Raw genomic sequence first — 22012 nt, forward strand, 5'->3', positions numbered from 1 at the left:
AGGCATTGCAATATCTTGGCGATCAACTAAGCAATCAATCGTGGCTACTTCATCTAATCATGCTAAGATAATTGCTATTCATGAAGCAAGTCGAGAATGTGTATGGTTGAGGTCTACAATACACCTAATTCGAGACAAATGTGGTTTAAAGTGTGACAAACTACCCACCAATTTGTATGAAGTCAATGTAGCATGCATGGCTTAATTGAAGGGAGGATTAATAAAAGGAGATAGAACAAAACACATTTCACCAAAGTTATTTTTCACACACGATCTTCAAAAGAATGGTGATATCAGTGTGCAACAGATCTGTTAAAGTGATAATATGGCCGATTTGTTCACCAAATCTCTACCGACGTCAACCTTCAAGAAACTAGTGTACAAGATTGGGATGAGAATGCTTAAGGATGTGAATTGATGCTCTCATCAGGGGAAGTTAATACACGGTGTACTCTTTTTCCCTTACAAGATTTTGTCCCACTCGATTTTCCTTGCAAGGTTTTTAATGAGGCAACCAAAAAGCGTATTCCTAAACACGTGTACTCTTTTTTCTTCACTAGGATTTTTTTTTCCTAATAAGGTTTTTACGAGACACATTATCTATGGACATCCAAGGGGGAGTGTTATAAGAAATATCAAATTATGGTGGATGCCTACTCTTCCTCCATGATCTTTATCTCAAATGCTTAATGACATATTCAATGACATATTTTATTCACTTTTCATACTTGTATAAAGGCCTTGTAATAGATAGAAAAATACACACAATTGAAGAAGAAATACGAATCTCTTCTCTCTTTCTCTATATATCTCTTAGCTTGTTTTTCCTTGTTCTATATTGTTACTTTGAGTTATATTTTATAACATTAGTTTCAATTTTTATGGTTTTTTCCGTTCTTCTTTTGTCATTTTTTACTATGTGCTTTATTTAAACGTGTCTTGACGATTAAATATGAAGATTCTAAATTTTATGCAATTTTAAAAGAAAGAAAAATTCAACATTAAAAAATAAAAAAATGTCATCGTAGTTTTACAGACCTTGTGATTTAAAAAATTTGTCATGCTATGATATATTTAAGAAATAATTCCCTTATATATATACATGCTATATTTTGCATGATTGCATGAATTTAACAAACACATAAAAAAATCTTAGTCATATCTCACTCGTATAACATGACAACCATTTTCAATCTAATTACTAAAGCATCATAAATTTTATTTAATCCCAAATTTTATAAATATTTGTATTGTGTGTATAAGTAATGTCAGTCTTTTAATTTTGGAGTTTTTAATTATTAGTGAACTCACCATTCACAATTCGTTAACTAATAGACTTTTCAAATGACGAATATTATGAAAATAATTTTCAATTTTAATTCATAGATCTTTGAATTTTAGCAAAAACTTATTTTGATTAAAATTATGATCTCGATTGTAATATAGAAAAAATATATTTTTTGAAAAAAGTTGTGTCTTAAATCCTCCTGTTCACACCCCTTAATTGTGCCAAAAAAATGTATCAACTATCTTGATATATATAACGTTTTACAATCGTTGAATATTTGACGTATTAAGAACTTTCTAACTAATACTAAGAAAGCTCAATCAATACAGAGCATTTATTGAAATGACCTAATAAAATTATTTTTCATAAGAGATCTAAAAGAGCTAGCGAATATATAATCAACAATGAAACAATTTAGCTATTAGGGAATCAAGTGAAAAGTCTATCGTTGAGGCATATTGACAAACCTAAAAAGAGTCTCCTTATTATAAATTTTAATATTCTCATTACTCATAATTTTTTTTTGACTTTAAATTTTATTTTCTTCCGATGTTAAAATTGTTAAAGAACATTCAAATAGTATTTGCATACTTTACAAATAATGTTTAGTAGAGACCTAAACACATGTGATATTTTGTTCTCAAAGCCAAACTTGATGTCTACTATCCTTCATTTACTCGTACCTGTACTTTTATTTTCTAAAAGATTATTTACCACACCTAAGATAGATAGACATATACATTTAATTAATTGACTATTTTGAGTATCCAAAAGTAAGGAATGATTTCCTAAGCATTTACAATTAGAAGAAAACGAGCTTATGTAAAAAAAATTGTTTTTTATTTATGGATTTCGTTTATTGTTTATTACTTTATTGTAGAAAATTATCATAAATTAAATAACACTTGTAGTAGACTACAAAATCAAAATTTCCGTAGAAAAAAGTTTTAATTTAGTAAAAAAGGAAAAAGAGCCGAATGCTTTTATGTACTAGTATAATTTTTAGCATGTTTTGACTTAAAAACACTTTTTATGTATACCAAAACTAAAATGATTAAGTAAAAAATCCACCCAAACACCCTATTATTGTAGGCAGGTTGCACTGATAGTAACGCCACTTTATCTTATTATCTCTGTTGCCGAAATTAACTCCGGTGATTGTATCTCTGCTCAGTGCTTACTTCGCCCGCCGGCGTCTAATTTCTCTGGTAAACTCTATATTCTCCTCCTTAAGATTCAGTTTTTTACTTCTTGCTGTGTGATTCTGATTACAAAAGTTCGAATTCAAAACTTCAATTTGCCGAAGTATGTAAAATCCTCAATATTTAAGGTTTGACAAGTTCAGGACTCAAAGAAGTGTTTTAGGGTTTTGGCATATAAGATTTTAGTTTTTTTTTTTTTTTTTTTGGCGTAAAGCATTACTTCTATTAAATCATTAAATGTAGGGAAAAAATGTACATTGATTTGCTGAAACTACTGTTTTGAATGCAAGGGAGGCTCCATAAAATCAGTGGCCTAAAGCCAAATTTTAATTATATATTTTTTTATTAGTACGTATACACATATATACTAAGGGTGGGCATAATACCGACCGAACCGAAAAAATCGGCCGAACCATAAATTTCGATTTTTCGATGTCGGTTTAATCGGTTATTCGGTCGGTGTGCGGTTTATATATTTTTAAATTTCGGTATTCGATGCGATTAACGATTTTGGTGTTTATGTTAACCGAAAAAACGAAGTTTTGGGTAATATTTAAGTTATTTATAATTTAATACTAAAGTAAAGAGGGACTAGGAAGGCACAGCAGCCACTGCCAGCAAGTTTTAAGTTATTAAGTATTAACCATTAGGCTCAAACCCACCTCCTATTTAGCCCAATTTGTATTACCCAATACCCACAAATCTGAAGCCCAAAATTAACAAGTCTAATTGCTATCTTACAGATTCCTACTTCCATAGTTCCATTTCACAATTTCTAATTAGGGTTCCTGGCTGGCTGACTTCCTTCCTCCTCTTGCTGGCTGCTGCGCCTGCTGCCTAATGCCGAGTGCCGAGTGCCGACGCCTTCTTCCTCTTCCGCCGCTCGTCGCCTCAACGCCTCGTACTCTGTCGTTCTTCCTCAGGTTACCAGATATGCAAGAAGTAACCTTTTCCCTAGTTCCCTCCTTCTTCTGAGTTCTAATGTGCATAAATTTGCAGTGCATAAAAAGAAATTGCATTGTGTTGAGAGTATTTTAGAGGCAATTGCATTAGCTTTTTTGAGAAAGGTAACGAAGCCAAGGCAATTGCATGTTTGCATTAGCCATTAGCTGCTGCCTGCTTTTATATAATGGGGCACCACAAGACTTATTCCAAATTTCCAATGTAACAGAAAGCTTATTCCAATGCTTCAATGTAACAGAAAGCGAGCAGTCATGAGTCAACACATAAAAATCTTGCACCGTTAATAACCGAAAAACTAAACCGGAAATAACCGAACCTAACCTTGAAGAAACTGCACCTTCTCAATATATAAACCACTTTCATCAACATTTAGACTTAATCTTTCACAAAACTCATGTTGTATAACTCATGAGAAAAAGGAGTATTCGTTGTCTTCTCAATATTTTACTCATAATGAATTTGTTCTTCTCTGTTATAATAAACTTGTAATGCTAAATAATTTTTTATAGCTAGCTAGATAGAGATAAAGATAGATAGATAGATAGAGGGAGGGAGGGAGATGTTATGCCTATTGGATCTCCTTAAAGTCGGATACTTTGTAATTGTGGATAATAAAGTCGAAGCTCTGGATGGACTATGTTTGGAGATAAGGTCCTGATAAATTTGTTGAGTTGTCTTTTTATGTGATTGTCTGTCTTCTTGCACTCTTTGTTATCATATTCAGCTTTGAGAAAAAAAGAGAAGTTGTACAGTTGTTAGTCAGTATTTTGATTTTATTATTTTTGTTCTGTGATAAATCTTTTAGCTACTAACTTTTGGGAGTATAAGTTGGTATCAAGAATTATGAAAAACTTTTTGTTCTTGATTAGAAGTGAGACCGTTATTCCTGATTTGTCAAACTATCAACATCTGTGTTACTTGGTGGAGCTGGAGTTGCAACCTGTTTTCAAGAAAGTTTACCTTTCAAGCTGCCCGTTAATGAATATATTTTTTTGATTTGTAAAAAAATCATATCTGTGTTACTTGATAAACCAGGAGTTGCAAATTTATTTTCGAGAGAGTTTACCTTTCAAGCTGCTCGTTAATGAATACCATAGTTACATGTATAATTCATTTTTACAAAATGCAGGTCCTTGCAGAAAAACCAATATCTGAAGCTAAAGGTGAAAAAGGTGAATCTGCAAACTTGCAGGTATTTTCATCTCTTCTTGATTCGCGTAAATGTTATTGTCGTTGTTCATCAAATTTCAAAGTAAGCGATTTAAACTGTTGAAGATTGTCTTCCCATTAAATCTACTAAATAGATGTTGTACACTATGTTGGTGGTCTACCCCTGCAAAATGGTCTTGGCTACTGAAATTGTGTTGCTAAAACTGCTAAACCATGCATTTCTTCTATCTCAATTTATTTTCTTTTTCTAAAAGATCAAGGGTCTACAAGTTATGAATGCTAACATTTTTCTGTTTCTATGTGAACCTATATAAAGATCTCCAAGTTTGCCCTGCTAATGCAGGATGCTTTGTCTTGGTAGCATTGATCCTCTCTTTTCTCATAGCTTCTCAGCAGCTCAGATACTATACCAAACCAGCAGTGAGTAATCACTCTATGTAGACATGGAGAATTAAAATGCGCGCACTATTTGTTTTGAACATGTTTAAACTGACTGCTTATAGCGATTGTATAAAGTAGTGGTCCTTCCATTCTTCAAACTTAAAGCTGATGGAAAGCGTACTCATGAATAACTTCTAACTTCCCATGATATATAAAGTTTCTAAATTAGTAACTTCAAATTCCCACAAGACTTAAACAAATTGGTTTTCTGTCTTCTCCAGATTCATTTATCCTGTTTTTTTTGTTCATCGCATTAAATTGCTTTTTTCTGTAAAGATCATCTCGATTTTAACTTCCGGTGATTAATTTCGTTTCAATAATTATTAGTTTCTTTTATTTGGGGTTAAAATTTGGCACCATGTAGAAATGGGAGGAAGCAGTGATATTTAATTTTTGGCACCATGTAGAAATGAAAGGAAGCAGTGTTATCTAAGAGAATACTCTTACCTGGAAATAGTTATCTTTATGATTATCTTAGGGTATTCTCTTAGTTGGTTTACTTTAAATTGTTTTTCTTTCTGCTTGTGTTAATTATTTTGCAAATAAAGCTGGTTAACTCTGTCTACAAAGGTCTCCTACCAGTCCATGTTGTTCTACTGCATAAGCTGTTTAGATGAGGTGCCTATTGATCTCACTTTATCTAGACAATTCCAGTCATCCTCCCTACCCAACTTCTTTGATGGATTTCATGAATCTGCAAAGCAAAAGCTAAAAGTGATGAGAAGGAAAAGGCTCTGGTTTTTGCTCAATTTAGAAACAGAAAGAGAGAGGAAAGAAAATTTATTACTTATTTTTGTTCGAATTGATACTTGCAGTTTGTGTTTTTGTCATTGTTGTTGTCTGCTTTATACGAGCATAACAGAAATATGTGCCATACGCATTTTCACAATATTATTTGTCCAAAGTGTTGGGCCCGGGCTTGCACGGGCCAATCCCATCTAGTAATAATATAATAGTGTTTCTTATTTTTGGGGCCTTAAATATTTGGGGGCCTAAGGCAAGGGCTTCACTTGCCTTACCCTAGAGCCGCCCTTGTTGAATGATGTGATTAGGTCTTGTAACTGACTGGTTATTTGATGAGATGAGCTGCGTTCGCATAAACAGTTGCCATCCTGCCTCCAACTTCAATGCTTCCTTTCCATCACTCACTGCTCCAAAAAGGACTTCAAAACTGACGACACTATCTTCAGCTTATCTGGGCACAAGACTCCCGAAAACCTCCCTTATTGCGAAAGTAGTTGTATACAGACCGCAGCTGTGCAGAACTGTATGCTTATTTGGTGGCAAGGGGAAGGCAAGCAATGACAATGAGGTAACTTTCTTTTGGAAGATCATTCATTTTATATGTGTGTTGATTAATTTTAATATCTTTACTCGGAGGGAATAACTAGCGGGGAACAAAGAAACCATGAAACCGCCCAAATTGTCCAAAATAAACCAAAGCAAGTCGCCACAGGTTGATGGTTTCTTTTAGTGGTTGAGTTTGTTATTTTCAAACTTATGAAATGCTTTAGGTTTGTTTTATTTGTAAACATAAACAATTGCGCCTCAATCTTAAGCTAGTTAGGGTCAGTTTTATGAATCTTCAATATTCTCCATTCCGACTCATTTTATTCCAATATTCCATAATATAGATTCTTAGAATTCGGAGTTCTCTACATTTTTTATAAGAAAATCTCGAACAAGATTAAAAGACCCCTAGCAAACACTGGATGCAATATAAGCTTACATACATGACTAAGCAAATATATTGGCTTATATAAATTTGTTTTTCTTCTGTTGATTGTTTAGATTCATCATAATTTGACTAGTTTTACTCAAGCTATCACCCTACTCGCCCTCATTTTTCATTTGGGCTTGGGACAGACCATGTGAGCAAGTTCACACGGACAAGTTTAGGTTTATTTTATTTGTAAAAAACACTAAAAGAAAGTTCCAATTTTTCGAACACATAGGTAAAAGGGAATTTGGAGTAAAGTTCGCCCACAAGCATCGAACAACAAGCTTCAAACTGCTGTAAGGACAAGGGAAATTTGACTAGTTAATTAAAATATTCTAGTTTATGTAAAATTATCGAAACCACCCACAAATTAATCCAACATGAAGAAAGGTTTCCTGCTAGATACAGTGGTTTCGATTTTGTTCTTAAGGAACGGTGACATATGGTTTGGTTTTTGTTTTACTTTGAGATTCTTCAAAGCCGTGTACTTGCGCAGTTACCTATCACAACAAAAAAAGGGGGGCAGGACATGCTCCAAAGCTGCATCCACCTCCAGGATACCACCCCAAGGTGAAAGACAATGGCAGATCTAGCCTTCTAACATCGGTTTCATCTGAATCCATAACTTTCGATGCGGAGCATAAATTTATATGTAAAAATTTACTAAAATTACAACAAATAGTAGATATGAACCCATAAATTGAAAAATACAATGGGTTCAATGATAAGAACCTTAACGTTGAAACCCATATAATTTAAATCATGGATCCGTCTCTGATGAAAGAGATGGGGTGTAGGTTCTGCCCGTATATTTTCTTCCCTTTATTTTCTTTGCACTTTCTGGGATCATTTGGGTGTAAAAGCTAACAAGTTAACTAAGATAAGTGCAAGGCGTTCTTGCATATTCTTACATACCTTCTACTTATGTAGTGTCGACCCTAGACGTGCTCTTTCCGATCATGCCATCATGACCCTTGGCTGTGAAATGAGGAGGGAATTCTAAAACTTGTAGGTCTAAGATAATTGCAAGGCCATTGCCACCTACTTCTTAGCACAGGCCTCAGATGGACTCTTAGTTATTAGGACTGAGAAAAAAGTAGTGTTGTCTAAGAACTCTTGAGGGTTTTCTACATTTTTTTTTTTGATAACCGTGGTGTCCGGGCCAGCTTGCGCGCACCTCGACTAATTCCACGGGATACCTGACACCTCCCACCAGCAACAGGTACCAGGTAACTCTATCCACCAAGGCTTGGATAGATGGGAAGAAATCACCTAGTATTTGCCTCCGCTGGGATTTGAATCTGAGACCTAATGGTTCTCACTTACTTCATTGACCACTAGGCCACACCCTTGGGTGCAGGGTTTTCTACATATTTTGATAGCCTGCATTCAGGAAGGCAATAAGCAGCCTTTATATTCCATGCACGTTACCACTTACCAACCGTCTTGTAAATAGCGCTCGCCTCAGCGCTAATAGCGTGAGGCGAGGCGTGGCGAGGCAAGCTTCCGTCGCCATTTTACTCTGTAGCGTAGCGTTTTCAAAGAGGCAAGCGCCTCTGCCTCTGTAGCGTGTGGCGACCTATAGCGTCGCTTTTTGCAAAAAAAGAAAAGAAAAAGGCAGCAGCAGCGATCTGCAATTAAAAAAAAATTAGGGCTCGCAATTTCTTTACTCTTCCTCCTTCAAGTCGACAGCAGACCTACTGCAGACCATCAATTTCCTTTCTTCTTCAAGTTTCTAGCTTCTCTTCATCTCTTTTCTTCTTTCTTCTTCTCCTTTCTTCGAGTTTCTGCTCTGCCCTGAGGTGTCCAATTTTTTTTCTTTCTTCTTTCTCCTTTCTTTCTTTCTTCCTTTTCCTTCTTCTCTTCTTTTTTTTTTTGGGATCTGTTTTTTATCGCTGCTGCTGCTGCAGTGAACAGAACAGAGTCTGTTTTGCTCTGTTTTTTCTTCCCTTTTTTTTTGGCTCTGTTTTTTATCGCTGCTGCTGCACTCAACAGAACAGAGCCTGTTTTTGCTCTGTTTTTTCAAGGTGCTGCAGTCAACAGAACAGAGTAATTCTGAGAGCTTCTTCAGTTCTTCTTCTCTTTTTTTTTTTTGGCTATGTTTTTTGTTTTTCAATCTTTCACAGCTTCACTTTGGGCAGAGGCAGAGAGCTTTATTTAAACCTGAAATTTCCTCCTTTTTTTCAATTATAGAGTTAGAATTAATTGCATATTGACTTGATAATTTTTTCCTATAATGCTAACTTTCTTGAAGTTCAAGAATTTGAAAATCTTGAAGAAGAATAGATGTTGCTTGTTTTAGTTTATGAATCTACTATGACTATCTATTGAGTTTTTAATTTTTGAATTGATATATTTATTAATATATTATTGCTATTGAGTTTTTAGTTATATATATAATATTTTATTTTTTTGTATAAATTATCGCTTCACATCAAAAAGGCGCGCCTCAGTGAAACGGGCACTCATCGCTATTTGTCGCCACACGCAATCCAAAACACTGATGACCAGTTTTACTATGGAACGTGTTCCACTATCAGGCTTCTTGGTTGCTTCCTAGTAGAGCTATCAAAATGGCCCGGCCTTCACGGGCTATGAATTTTAACGGGCTAAGATGAGCCGCCTTTCATTTGAAGGGGCCTTAAAAATTCCAGTCCAGCCCTGAGCTGGCAGTGGGCCAGAATGGACCTTCAATTTATTTATTTTTTAAAAGTTATAAGACATGTCCAATATAATCATTACCACTTGCTGCTGTGTACACCTTTTCAGGTTTTTTTTGATAGTTGAGACATTGTGAGAGTACAATTTCTCAAAAGATGATTGTCATGGATTTATGGTTACCTTTTTATTATGGCTATCAAGAAAGGCTCACATTTCTACGGTTTCACTGATGACATAAAGAAGATGAAATATGCAAAAATGTTAAAACTGACTCTACAACATCGCAACGATATGCATTTTTATCGTGCATATAGACTAAAACCAGAATACCTAACCGCTATTCTTTGGAAACTAGAGATTCCAGGCATGTGAGACCAGAAAGAATATAATGGTTTTTGACACAGGATATGCAATTGATGAGATGAGTAGGCACCTTAAAATATCCTACAAATTTCTATGTAATCAAAATCTGGGAATACAAGTGCAGGAAGAGACATTTAAAGAAAAACAAACAAAAGTAGAAGGTAACATTAGTTGTAGGCTACATATTGCGTTTAGCCTTGGTTCTAAGAACCTTTACTATTTTCCTTTTACGTTTTTCTTTGAAATATATTAATTATTTCTTTGGCCTCAAAGGCCGGCCTCAGTCCAGCCTCAAGGCCGGCCTCAGTCCAGCCTCAAGGCCGGCGGGCTGATTATGGTGGTGCTTAGAAGCCTCAGTTCTAAATGGGCTAAAAAACTGTTAGCCCACCCCTACCCAAGTTACGGGTTGGGTTGGGCCGGCCTCATGGGCCATTCTATTTTGACGGCTCTACTTCCTTGCGTGTATCGAGAAACATCAATTGGCTAGTTGTGACTACATGATCTGCTAAACATAATCAGGGGCGGATCCATGTGGAAGTGAGTGGGTTCACGTGAACCCATGCTCCCCTCCAAGGATTATGTATAGGATTAGTGTTTTTCGCGTTACATACTTAAATAACCGCGTGTGAACTAAGGGTGTTCATTGTTCGGTTTGGGTCGATTTTTCCCTAAAAAGAAACCAAACAAAGTAAGTTGGTTTTTCAAATATTGGAACCAAATCAAACCAATTAAGTCGGTTTTTTATCGATTCGGTTTTTGTCAGTTTTTCGGTTTTTTCGGTTATTTATCGGTTTTTTCTTAAATATGAGACATACACTACCAAATGCATATTCCGGCGACTATATTTTCAACGTAACACTATCAGACTAATTGTTCTTTGAGAAATCTATCATTTACCAAGATATATTGATGATAATTGATTCAAATAGTGATGAATAATTTAACTACTCAATTAAAAATTGATTATTTTTAACATGAAATAAATTCTTATACTTAGCAAAAGAAAAATACCAATCAAACTAGAAGGCAAAGAATTAGATTATTATAATAGCAAAGATCTAGATTTTTTTTGATTAGGTATAGCAAAGAACTAGACTAAAAATACAAATGATAAATATGTACGATAAAATTTTAGAAACTTTATATAAAAATATATATATATATATATATATATAGAAACTTTATATAAAAATATACATATATATGTGTGTAATAATAAATTATAATATCTACTTTTATAGTCAGTTTTGTTCGTTTTTTTCGGTTATTTTTTTATTAAAACCAAAACCAAACCAAATTTGATCGGTTTTTAAAATTTAAAACCAAACCCAAACCAAATCTAAAAAGTATCGATTTTTTTAATCGGTTTGGTTTGGTTTTTTGTGTTTTTATGAATATCCCTAGTGTGAACCCATACTCAATTGAGCACTTTGGTCCAGTAGTAACTGTGTGCACCTCTGTCTTGAAGGTCAAAGGTTCGATTCCAGCATGCGCGCCTTCAGACTTTTTAACTAAAAATGATTCTTTTCATATATTATTTTCTTTTCTTTTTTGGTTACTTTGTCTTGGACATTCTTTTGACTTTTGAATTTCTCCATCCTTGAAACCAAAATATTTTCTTTCCTTCAACATAATGTTTTACTAAGTTGCTCCGACACGATAATTTCGGTGCCGTATCGGTGTCGACACGACACTGACACGGGTAAGGGTGTGGGATCTGTGTCGGATCCGGTCAGACTAGTTCGGGTGCGTTGACCAAAAATTTGGGGAAATTGATTTCCCTAAGTAAGAATTTGAAGAGATGGAAAACGAAATACCTTCAATTTCGCTGCTATGTAGTAATTTATACTAGTCCTTTTGTCTCCTTTGAAACTTTTTGTCTTGGTCAATCTTTGAGTTTCCATGCGGCAAGTTTCTGAAATCAAGAGCTCTGTGTTATTTTTTAGGGCAGAGAAGCTGTTGATGGGTGGACTACTGGACTGAGGCATATTGGGAAGGGCTCGAATGGGTGTGTTGTACTGGCAAAAACCAGAGACATGGAGAAAATTTTGTTGGGGAAGATGATTCAGAAGGACTGAAGAAAGGCGCAGAGAAGAAAGGAGCAGAGAAGAACGATTGAATAAGAAGACCTAGGAACTAATTAGGAGAACTAGTCTGTTAATTGATACATATATTATAATATTTTTCCACGTTAGTTTATGAGATAAATATTACAAATATTATATTCAAAAGTTTTAAGTTTATAAAAATTAGAGTTTTAGTTGTACCAAAATAATTAGAGTTTTAATCAAAATAATAAATAATTATTTAATTGAAAACTAAATTTTCTTTTTTTATGCTTTAAAGGCACACATTTTTTTATGTGAGTAAACTTCATATATATTACAAATAAGTATTTACTCTAAATAAACAAATTCTATTAATTAACCTAATAATACTATTTATTAATATTTTTTTGATAGAATATGATCGCGCGAAGCCTAGAAAAATTTATAAATTGTACATAATAAAATTGACCCCTTTGTTCTCCATTATATGCTATGTTGTGATTTGTGACACATATTGTAAGGGTAATTATAAATCACATTATTTGAGAATGAACTAAAATAATTTAGAAAAATGTCAAAGAAGAATAATCACGAATTTAGAAACCAAATCAAGAATTAGAGCATTTAAGAACACTTCATTTATATTAGTTAAAGTGAATATGAATTATTTATATTCTTATAGTATATTTGATTAGGACCGCCAATTAATATTGAGCTATCGAAAAACTTTAATGGATAAGGTTATATAGCTTTCCGACAAATCACATTAATCGACTAGAGTAGGAAACTCTTCTTGTTAGATTGTTTGTTCTTCCTATAAAATCAAGTGGGTAAAAATCTCATTTAATAGTATAAGTTTTGATATAACGAATTGCACAAAGTTTAATCACATATTTCTTCGGGACTACAACTTAACTTTATCCAGTTAACCATTAATAAAATATTACGATATATTTAGGGCATTAATGACATTACGATATATCCAGTTAACCATTAATGACATTTATTTCACTTTATTAGTATAAGTTTTGATATAACGAATTGCACAAAGTTTAATCACATATTTCTTCGGGACTACAACTTAACTTTATCCAGTTAACCATTAATAAAATATTACGATATATCCAGTTAACCATTAATGACATTTATTTCACTTTATTAGTATAAGTTTTGATATAACGAATTGCAAAAAGTTTAATCACATATTTCTTCGGGACTACAACTAAACTTTATCCAGTTAACCATTAATAAAATATTACGATATATTTAGGGCACTAATGACATTACGATATATCCAGTTAACCATTAATGACATTTATTTCACTTTATTAGTATAAGTTTTGATATAACGAATTGCACAAAGTTTAATCACATATTTCTTCGGGACTACAACTTAACTTTATCCAGTTAATCATTAATAAAACATTACGATATATTTAGGGCATTAATGACATTACGATATATCCAGTTAACCATTAATGACATTTATTTCATTTTATTAGTATAGGTTTTGATATAACGAATTGCACAAAGTTTAATTATATATTTGATTAGGGCTAAAATATAGATTTATCTAGTTATCTATTAATAAGGCATACGGCACTACGATGATATTATTCTTAAATAAATCACATTTATTACATTAATAAATGTCTATTTAATGTTAGTATATGCGTTAGTCTATATGTGTTAGTATATGTGTTAGTCTATAAATCACATTAGCATTAGTCTATTTAATATATGTTTATTTAGTTGTTCCCCCACCGTTGGTTTTCCCCCCAAAAGTACAAAAGTGACCCATAAAGCTACTAATTCCTTTCAAAAGTATTTTCTCACCAAACAAAGTCCCTCAAAAGTCCAACCGCCTGCTGCCTTCATCTTGTTTACCATTCCAAACGCCTACTGCCTCCAAAGTCCATTCCATTTTGCTGCATCTTCATCTTCTTCTTTACCATTTTATTTAGCTCTTAAAAATGTCTTCTTCTACCTCCTCAACAACAAATCAAAAGGGTGAAGGTTTGTTAAGGCCAATACAAAGTGTAGGCTCCGACTTTGATGATAAACCTCTTTGGAACCATGTCAAAGTTCTTTCACTTACTCCAAATGGTGGTGAAAATAGAATATGGTCATGTAACTATTGTAACAAAAGAGTTACGGGATCATATTCTAAGGTCAAAGCTCATTTGTTAAAAATCTCTGGTCAAGGTGTTCAAATATGTAAAGAGATAAGCAAAGAAGTTTGTGAAGCTTTGAAGCAAGAATATGAAGAAGCTGAAAATAAAAAAGCATCTGTACAACTTGATGTGAGGAAAAAGTCGGATTACGTATCGCTTCCTGAAAGGTCGGATTTATCGCATTTAAAAAAAAGAAAAGGTTCAAACGTTGGAGCTCTAGAGAAGTCGTTCGGCATTGAGAATAGAAACATCGCCGACAAAATGGTAGCCCGCATGTTCTACACTTCAGGTTTATCTTTTAATTTTGCCAAGTCTTCTTATTTTAGAAAGTATTCAGAGTTTTTGGCAAAGACTTCTTTACCCGGTTATGTTCCGCCAACATACAATAGGTTAAGAACTACCCCTTTAGCTCAAGAAAAAGCTCATATTGATAGAAAATTACAACCTATTAAGGATGCATGGAAGAGAAAAGGATTGTCTATTTGTTCCGATGGATGGTCGGATATTAAGAGGCGACCATTGATAAACATAATGGCGGCTTCTAGCGGTGGTCCAATATTTTTAAAATCAATCAATTCAAGTGGCGTTGTGAAGGGTGAATAATATATAGCTAATTTGTTCATTAAATCAATTGAGAAAGTTGGTGCAAGTAATGTTGTTCAAGTTATCACCGATAATGCAAGTAATATGAAGCTTACCGGTTCTACGGTTGAGCAAACTTATCCACATATATTTTGGACATCATGTGTTGTTCATTGTTTGAACCTTGCACTAAAAAGCATGTGCCAACCTTCCGAAAAATCAACTCAATTTATAAATTGCAAATGGATTTTAGATTTGATTGGTGAAGTTAGTAGCTTGAAAATTTTTGTGTTGAATCATGATATGGCTCATGCTCTTTTTCAAAAGCATTCAGCGTTGTCTTTGTTGAAAGTTGCCGAAACGAGATTTGCATCTCATGTTGTCATGACTAGTCGTGTTCATCAAGTGAAATCATCTTTGGAAAGAATGGTAATGGATGATGATTGGAGAAATTATAAGGGAGATAAAGTGATTGAAGCTAAAACGCATGAAATTAAATCCCTTGTAATGAATGACGAATGGTGGGATAAGACTGAGTACTTTTTAAAATTTACCGAACCAATTGTGTCTATGCTTAGAAGTACCGATCTTGATGCTCCAAAGTTGCATCTTGTTTATGATATGTGGGATACAATGATCGAAAAGGTGAAAGCAATTATCTTTGAACAAGAGGGAAAGGATCTTATTGTCGGGCAATCAAACTTTTTTTATACAATTCAAGAAATTCTTGTTGTTAGGTGGAATAAGAGTAACACCCCTTTACAGTGTATGTCACATTCTTTGGTACCAAAATACTACCATGAATCATGGATTAAAGGGGAAGGCAATGTGGTTCGAAGGCTTGCTCCAAATGAGGATAGAGAGATTTCCTTAAATAGAGTTAAATACTTTCAAAGATACTTTAAAAATTCAAATGATCTAAAACAAGTGTCTTTGGAGTATGGAGCATTCGCAAGTGGTAGTGGTTTCTTTAGTGAGCCTCATGTGGTTGAGGCTATGATGTATGAGGAGCCTCTATCTTGGTGGGCTAACCATGGTGTAAACGCTCCACTTTTGCAAAGCTTGACGTACAAATTGCTTTCATAACCGACTTCTTCTTCTTGTTGCGAAAGGAATTGGAGCACCTATTCGTTGATCCACAGTATCAAAAGAAACAAGTTAGAGACTTCTAGAGCCGAAGATCTAGTTTTTGTGCATTACAATCTTCGCTTGCTTTCTTGTCAAAAAGAAACATATACAAGTGGCCCAAGCAAGTATTGGGATGTGGGTATGTCTATAATTTATGTTTTCTTGAATTTATATTTCCTTTAGTATTTTTTTATTTTTTAAATTATTTTTATTTTAATTTTGCTTTAGGTGGAGATCGTTTTGATGTTGATGAAGCCACCAATGATCTACTTGACTTGTCAATCGATGAACCTCAACTAGAAGGAGTCATATTTGAAGAGGAGATTGAAGATGTGCAAGAAATTGATCTTGAAAATATTGAGGAAGAATGCTAAATGTTATTGTTCAATTGTTAAAACTTAGTAGTTATCCTCTCCTACTTTTTGTTAGTTTATATAGTTCAATGTTAATGTAACTTTATATGGGAATGCTCGAATGGTGATTGCAATTGTAGACTTGTCGTTTATTTTTGCCTTTTTGGTGTTCATACTTATTTTGATTGACTTAATGAGAATGACTAACTCTTCATAATTTATGACTTGTGAGAGAAATACTAATTGCTAAATAATACTTACATCTTTTATTCTCTATGTTCTTATCAAGGTCATGTTCTTCGACAAAAATAGTAAAAGCCTAAAAGGTGTGTTTTCAATTTTCTTTATCTTTATATATCCAACTCTTTTACTTATGTAATTATATGATATTTATTATGTTTTAATATACTTTGTGTAACCACTAACTTGTAGGAGAATATGAGAATGGAAGAAAATCAAGAAATCGTGCCTACAACTTGAGAATAAAAATTCACACTTTACAAGTTATAGGTAAGTATTCCATAAAGTTTCTCATAATGTAGAGATATTTTTATTTTTGAATTAATTTTAGTCGGATCCCCGCACCCGTGTCGGTTCTAGGATCCGTATCCCCGAATCTAAAAATTTCCATCTCAAAGGATTCGACCTCTAGATCCGCACCCGTGTCGGACACCCGCACCCGTGTCAGAGCAACTTAGATGTTTTATGGAATATGCTTTTATCTTTTCCTCTTGAAAATTATTAGTGATAAAATTTATAGAAGTAAGTCGTAAGTGTTTGTTAAAAAAGAGAACTTCAAAATTAAAAGGTTAATTTATCAAGAAAACTTTTACATTTTATCAAAAAATAAAGTGCTAGAAAAAGATAATAAAATTAATGTTGCACTCCAACTATAAGCAAAAAATGCAAATAGCATATCTGCAGGGAAATAGAAGTACTTAAAATAATCTCTAATAGGATGGATAATTTGTTTTTAATAGTTTTTAATTTGCTATATAGAACATAATGTATTTAAAATGGTAAGTAATGATATTTTATTATTGATAGTTTTCAAAGTATTGAAACTCGTCAAGGACATAAATGATGCTAATAGTTTAAGTATAGTTTATTCGTCAACTTGTTGTATCGTATAAAAATTTATATAGTTAAATCAAATATTCATCTTAAAGATAGTGGTGCACCCATGATGTTGAAATCCTTGATATACCTCTGAACATAATTCTCTAATATATTGTTATTGTCATTTTCTTCTCATTTCTACTTAATTTCTCATCTTTATTGCTTTTGTTTTCCATAGCATGGTATCTAAAAACAATGAAGACAGTTAAAAATAATCTAGGGGAAAGGTGAAGTAAGAGAATGCCTCTTTCAACCCTTTTAATTGCCTAACCCTTTTTCTCCCTATTCCTCAGTAATGTCATAGTGTAGTATCTTACAATGCGGCTTAATACAACAACAATGAAAGCAATGCCTCACTCCCAAACTAGTGGGATCGGCTGTATGACCTAATGACGCTGCTTTATTAAGTCGCCAATCACTCCCTCTGTTTCAATTTAAATGACATATTTTCCTTATTAGTCCGTTCCGAAAAGAATGACACATTTATACAATTAGAAATAATTCAACTTTAAACTCTTCATTTTACCCATTTTATCCTTAGTGAGAAGCTTTTATAATCACACAAATGTTATGGCCCCACAAAACTTTTACCCCTTAAACTTTTACGACCACAAGTTACAAAAGTCTTCTTTTCTTTTCTTAAACTCCGTGACGAGTCAAACTACTTCATTTAAAGTGAAACAGAGGGAGTACTTGTTATCAACTTGACATTTGTCTTGTCTCTTACTAAATCAGGTAGGTTAAGGAGTGGGCAACACTTTGCTGATTATACGACCTTTCATGTACAGAATGCTAGTTGGCACCCCAACATTGTTTAGGTTATCTATCCAATATGTTGCGCATGTGATGTGTCCATAGCTTATCAGTTGTGGTTAGTGGTGGTAAAGTGGTTAAAAGAAAATAGTTATCTACCCATGTTATTCATTAAAAATGGGTTGGGTAATGAATTTTTTAAAAACGGTCAAATATGGATAAGAACCATATCATCCGCTTAGAAAATGGATAATCAATGGATAACTAATTAGTTTAACTTTTACATTTGTAAAGCCTCAAATTTGGGATTTCTCTAGTTTGGAGACTAGTAATTCTTTCAAAAGTGATGATATTTATATTATCCGCCGGTTAACCTGTTTTTATCCGTATTAAATTTGGGTCGGGTCGAATAATTTATCTGTTTTGCATTATCATATTTGATCCGACCCGACCCGACCGTTTCCCACCCTAGTTGTGGTGTATTAATTTTACTTGCTTTAAAAAAATCTTAACATTTCTTATAAAGTTATCTTTAAGGTTTAGTCTATTTTTTCCTCTTATTTTGTTTAATACGGGTGTTTGAATTTGCTCAGCGAGCATATATAATCTGCTTCCCATTTGATAGTCTCACATTTTTTCTTCTCTTTATTTTTCAAAAGAAATCTGTTTCTTGTTACAATGTTGTGTGAATTTGTTTCAACTCGTCTTTTATCCATGCAGAATAGATATATTGTGCTGCATTTTTAAAGCTAACAACAGATGCACTTAAGGGTGTGGCTTAGTGGTCGATGAAGTGGGTGAGAACCATGAGGTCTCAGGTTCAAATCCCAATCTCTTTCTTCATCACTTTCCACCCTTTCTTCTGTTTTTGAGGCTTCTTTCAGTTTTTTTCCCTTATCTCTAAAGTGCCTTTGGCCACCAATCTAGCCTTCAACCCCTCAACAGCCCCATCAACTTTTTGTCATATCCCTACTGTTTTTCCAAATTAATCTCTCGAATACATATAATTCAGAAGAATATGTAAGTGATTCATACACAACATCTCTTTCCTTTATCAAGAGTTTGACCAATTGATATGTTTCCACAAATAATTGAAATTCAATTTCTTGATCTGTATCTTCAATTTTTGGAAACTTATAAAGTTCTTCCGTCAATATTGAGAGGGGGCAGCAGGCAATGGATACTGTTCTCGTACCCGAGCCTGCAGTTAGTAGGTCAAATCCCTCTGTCCAAGTGATTGAGTTGAAGCTTTGGGCATAGAGCGGAGCGAGCCCGGGGAGAGGAGTGGAGTCCGGTAACATTGAGAGCCCCAAAATAGAGTTTCTATTCAAATCCCTACTCAACATGGTGCCTTAAGGAGAATCCGAAGCTGGTTGCTAGCGGAAGTAGCGCGACAAAGAGCAAAGCGGAGCATTCACAAAGAAATGGTGTAAGCAGAAGGGAAGGTGCAACGGTTAGCGACGGCCTGAGGAGTGATCCCTCTCTTATTTTCCCTTTTTTTAAGATAAGAAAGGAGACAATAAGCCCGTCAACATTGAAGCTTCCGCTTTTGGCAGCTGTTAGCAAGTGATACTGTACGCAAGTCCGCACCTATATAGTGAGGGTGCGTTAAGGCGAGTTGATGAGTTAATACGGCTGGCTTACTTTTCATATGTATGTGGAGGGAACCTGACGTTAATCACTGTGGCCAGCCATAAAGGAATAGTTGAGGCAAAAATATTAGGTGATTTCTTCTCATTTGTCCAAACATTGGTGGACAGAGTTACTTGATATCTGTTGATGGTGGGAGGTGTCAGATATCTCGTGGAATTAATCAAGGTGCGCGCAAGCTGGTCCGGATACTACGGTTATCCAAGAAAAAAAAAGCTAACAAAAGATGACTCTTTTTTCCTTGAATGCACAACATATCCATCATAAGCTGGTTTTCTTTCCGATAAAACTGCATAAAACATGAGGATAAAGTAGCTCCTAACATTCTGTTGAAAATCATTAGTTAAGCAAAATAAGCTTATGGATGTTTATTATATGAGAAGATAACACCTCACTTGGCACTACTATCTGACCAGGCTTCTCCTTTTAAAGCACTTGAGAAAGCCATGGGAAATTTGAAGAAGGAATCGTAAGTTGAGGATTTATTGAAGCAACAGATAAAAAAACAAGAATATTATGAAGGAGGAGATGGGGGTGGAGATCGCTCAGGTGGTAGCGGTGGAGGAGGCAGTGACGGTTCTGGTGAGCCAGATGAAGGTATTTCAGGGATTTTGGATGAGCTTGTACAAGCAGTCTTGGCAACTATGGGCTTCATATTTTTGGTAATTGTCCCCTCTCTCTCTCTCTCTCACCGATATTTTGTGCGCAGATATATGTGTACTTCTGGAGCTCACTGTTTATATTCCTTTAGATAATTAGATGGTGTTACCCTAAAAGGAAATTTAACTTAGCTAGTGATTTGTTTTGTTATTGGCTTATCCAAAACTTATTCTAACTTAACTAAATACCTTTTCAGCTAGAGCTGTAGCGTGACGGACTGAATAAAGAGAAACTGCCTATGATAATCATGTATTTTATGTTTAGCCTTTGATAGATCTTCCGCCCGATCTCTCATCTGATGGGAGGGGAAGGCTTCAAGTGAAGAAAATGTTTTGAAAGGGTTTTAAACCAACCAACCACAAGTGTCTGCTTGTTGTAGTAATGTATAGCACACGAAGCAAGTTGTTCGTTACATGTAGTTTGCTTACTCTTGATTTTTAAGTTGTACTTTATTTCAGTACATCTACATAATTGAAGGCGAGGAGATGAATGTGTTCACAAAGGACATTCTCAAGTTTATCTTTCTAAGGCAAAAGAGTATTTGTCTAGGGCGCACAATCGCACGGTGGAAAAGCTACTTCAGAAGCCTGACTGAGAAGAAAGAAGATCCATATTGGTTGGAAAGTGAAATTATTAATACAACTACTTGGTATGATAGCCCTGCAAAGTATAGGAGCATTCTCAGGAGGTTAGAATCGAGTTCTTATTATTGAAAGCAAAAGCGTTCTACCTTTTCCATCTCTCAAGTTTTGCGCGCGATAGTTTAAACAGTTTTTTTAGCAAGAGAAAAAGAAGACTAGAAAACCCTGCTGTAACCACAAATGGCATTATAATCTTCGGAATTTTGCTTCATCTGTAAATTTCAAGTGTTTTGTTTGGGTTCGTGTACCATTTATCTTTTGTTTTGTTGCAAATAGGACAGTTATTCTGGTAAAAATTGCCTGCTTTTCCAGTTACAAAATACTAGTATCAATTTTAAGGGAATTAAAAAGAAAATCAATTGGTTTGTATAAAGTGGTGGCTCAAAATGTTGGAAGATTAAGCTCCTCCATTATCTCATATTTCAGCTATAATGTAATTTCTTTGACTTGATTAAATGGTCATAATTTGGTGACAGTTATAGGCGGGGAAAAATAAATTTTACCTCATAATTGATTTTCATTTAATAAAATCAATATGTGCCTCTTATTATAAAGAACAGCTTGCGCAATAGTCATTTATATTTATTTCTTTATAATTATGAATTCGCCTCTCGTCTTGAAAGTTTTTTTATGTCTTGTAAATCAGTTTTTTAATGACTCAAGACTATTATTATCACCGCATTGTGTCTTGCTGTAAAAATGCATTTTTGCTCATGGGACAAAAAGGTTGGAATTTCTGTCATGATCCATAAGGTGTAGGATCAAATTAAAGGGTTTGTAACTTTGTATGGTATCCTTTTGTAACTTCTGATTATGATATATTATCGGTGATTAGATATTCTCAAATTAGATATTTCATTCAACGGGAAAATAGTCACCTTATGCATTATAGATCGAGCAACTTTGCCATTCGTTAAATTTTTGGTCTAATATTATTCCGGCGTTGGGTAAACAAGCTTGTTTTCGTCATGATTCCTAACAAATCTCGGGCCTAAGAGTGATTTAAACTACAATATAAATTTGATGAGTAAATTTGGACTAGCAGAGTTTACTCATTTCAAGCTAGAGCTCTGTTAATAACAAATTAATATAAGAT

At 34.1% G+C, this 22012-nt stretch overlaps 1 pseudogene; it reads left to right on the forward strand.

Annotated features, from left to right (window-relative positions):
• Positions 1 to 2335: 2335 nt before the first annotated feature.
• On the forward strand, positions 2336 to 21153 carry LOC104098302 (uncharacterized; annotated as a pseudogene).
• The last annotated feature ends 859 nt before the right edge of the window (positions 21154 to 22012 follow it).

This window comes from Nicotiana tomentosiformis, chromosome 7 (assembly GCF_000390325.3).
Source record: "Nicotiana tomentosiformis chromosome 7, ASM39032v3, whole genome shotgun sequence".
NCBI classification, from domain to species: domain Eukaryota; kingdom Viridiplantae; phylum Streptophyta; class Magnoliopsida; order Solanales; family Solanaceae; genus Nicotiana; species Nicotiana tomentosiformis.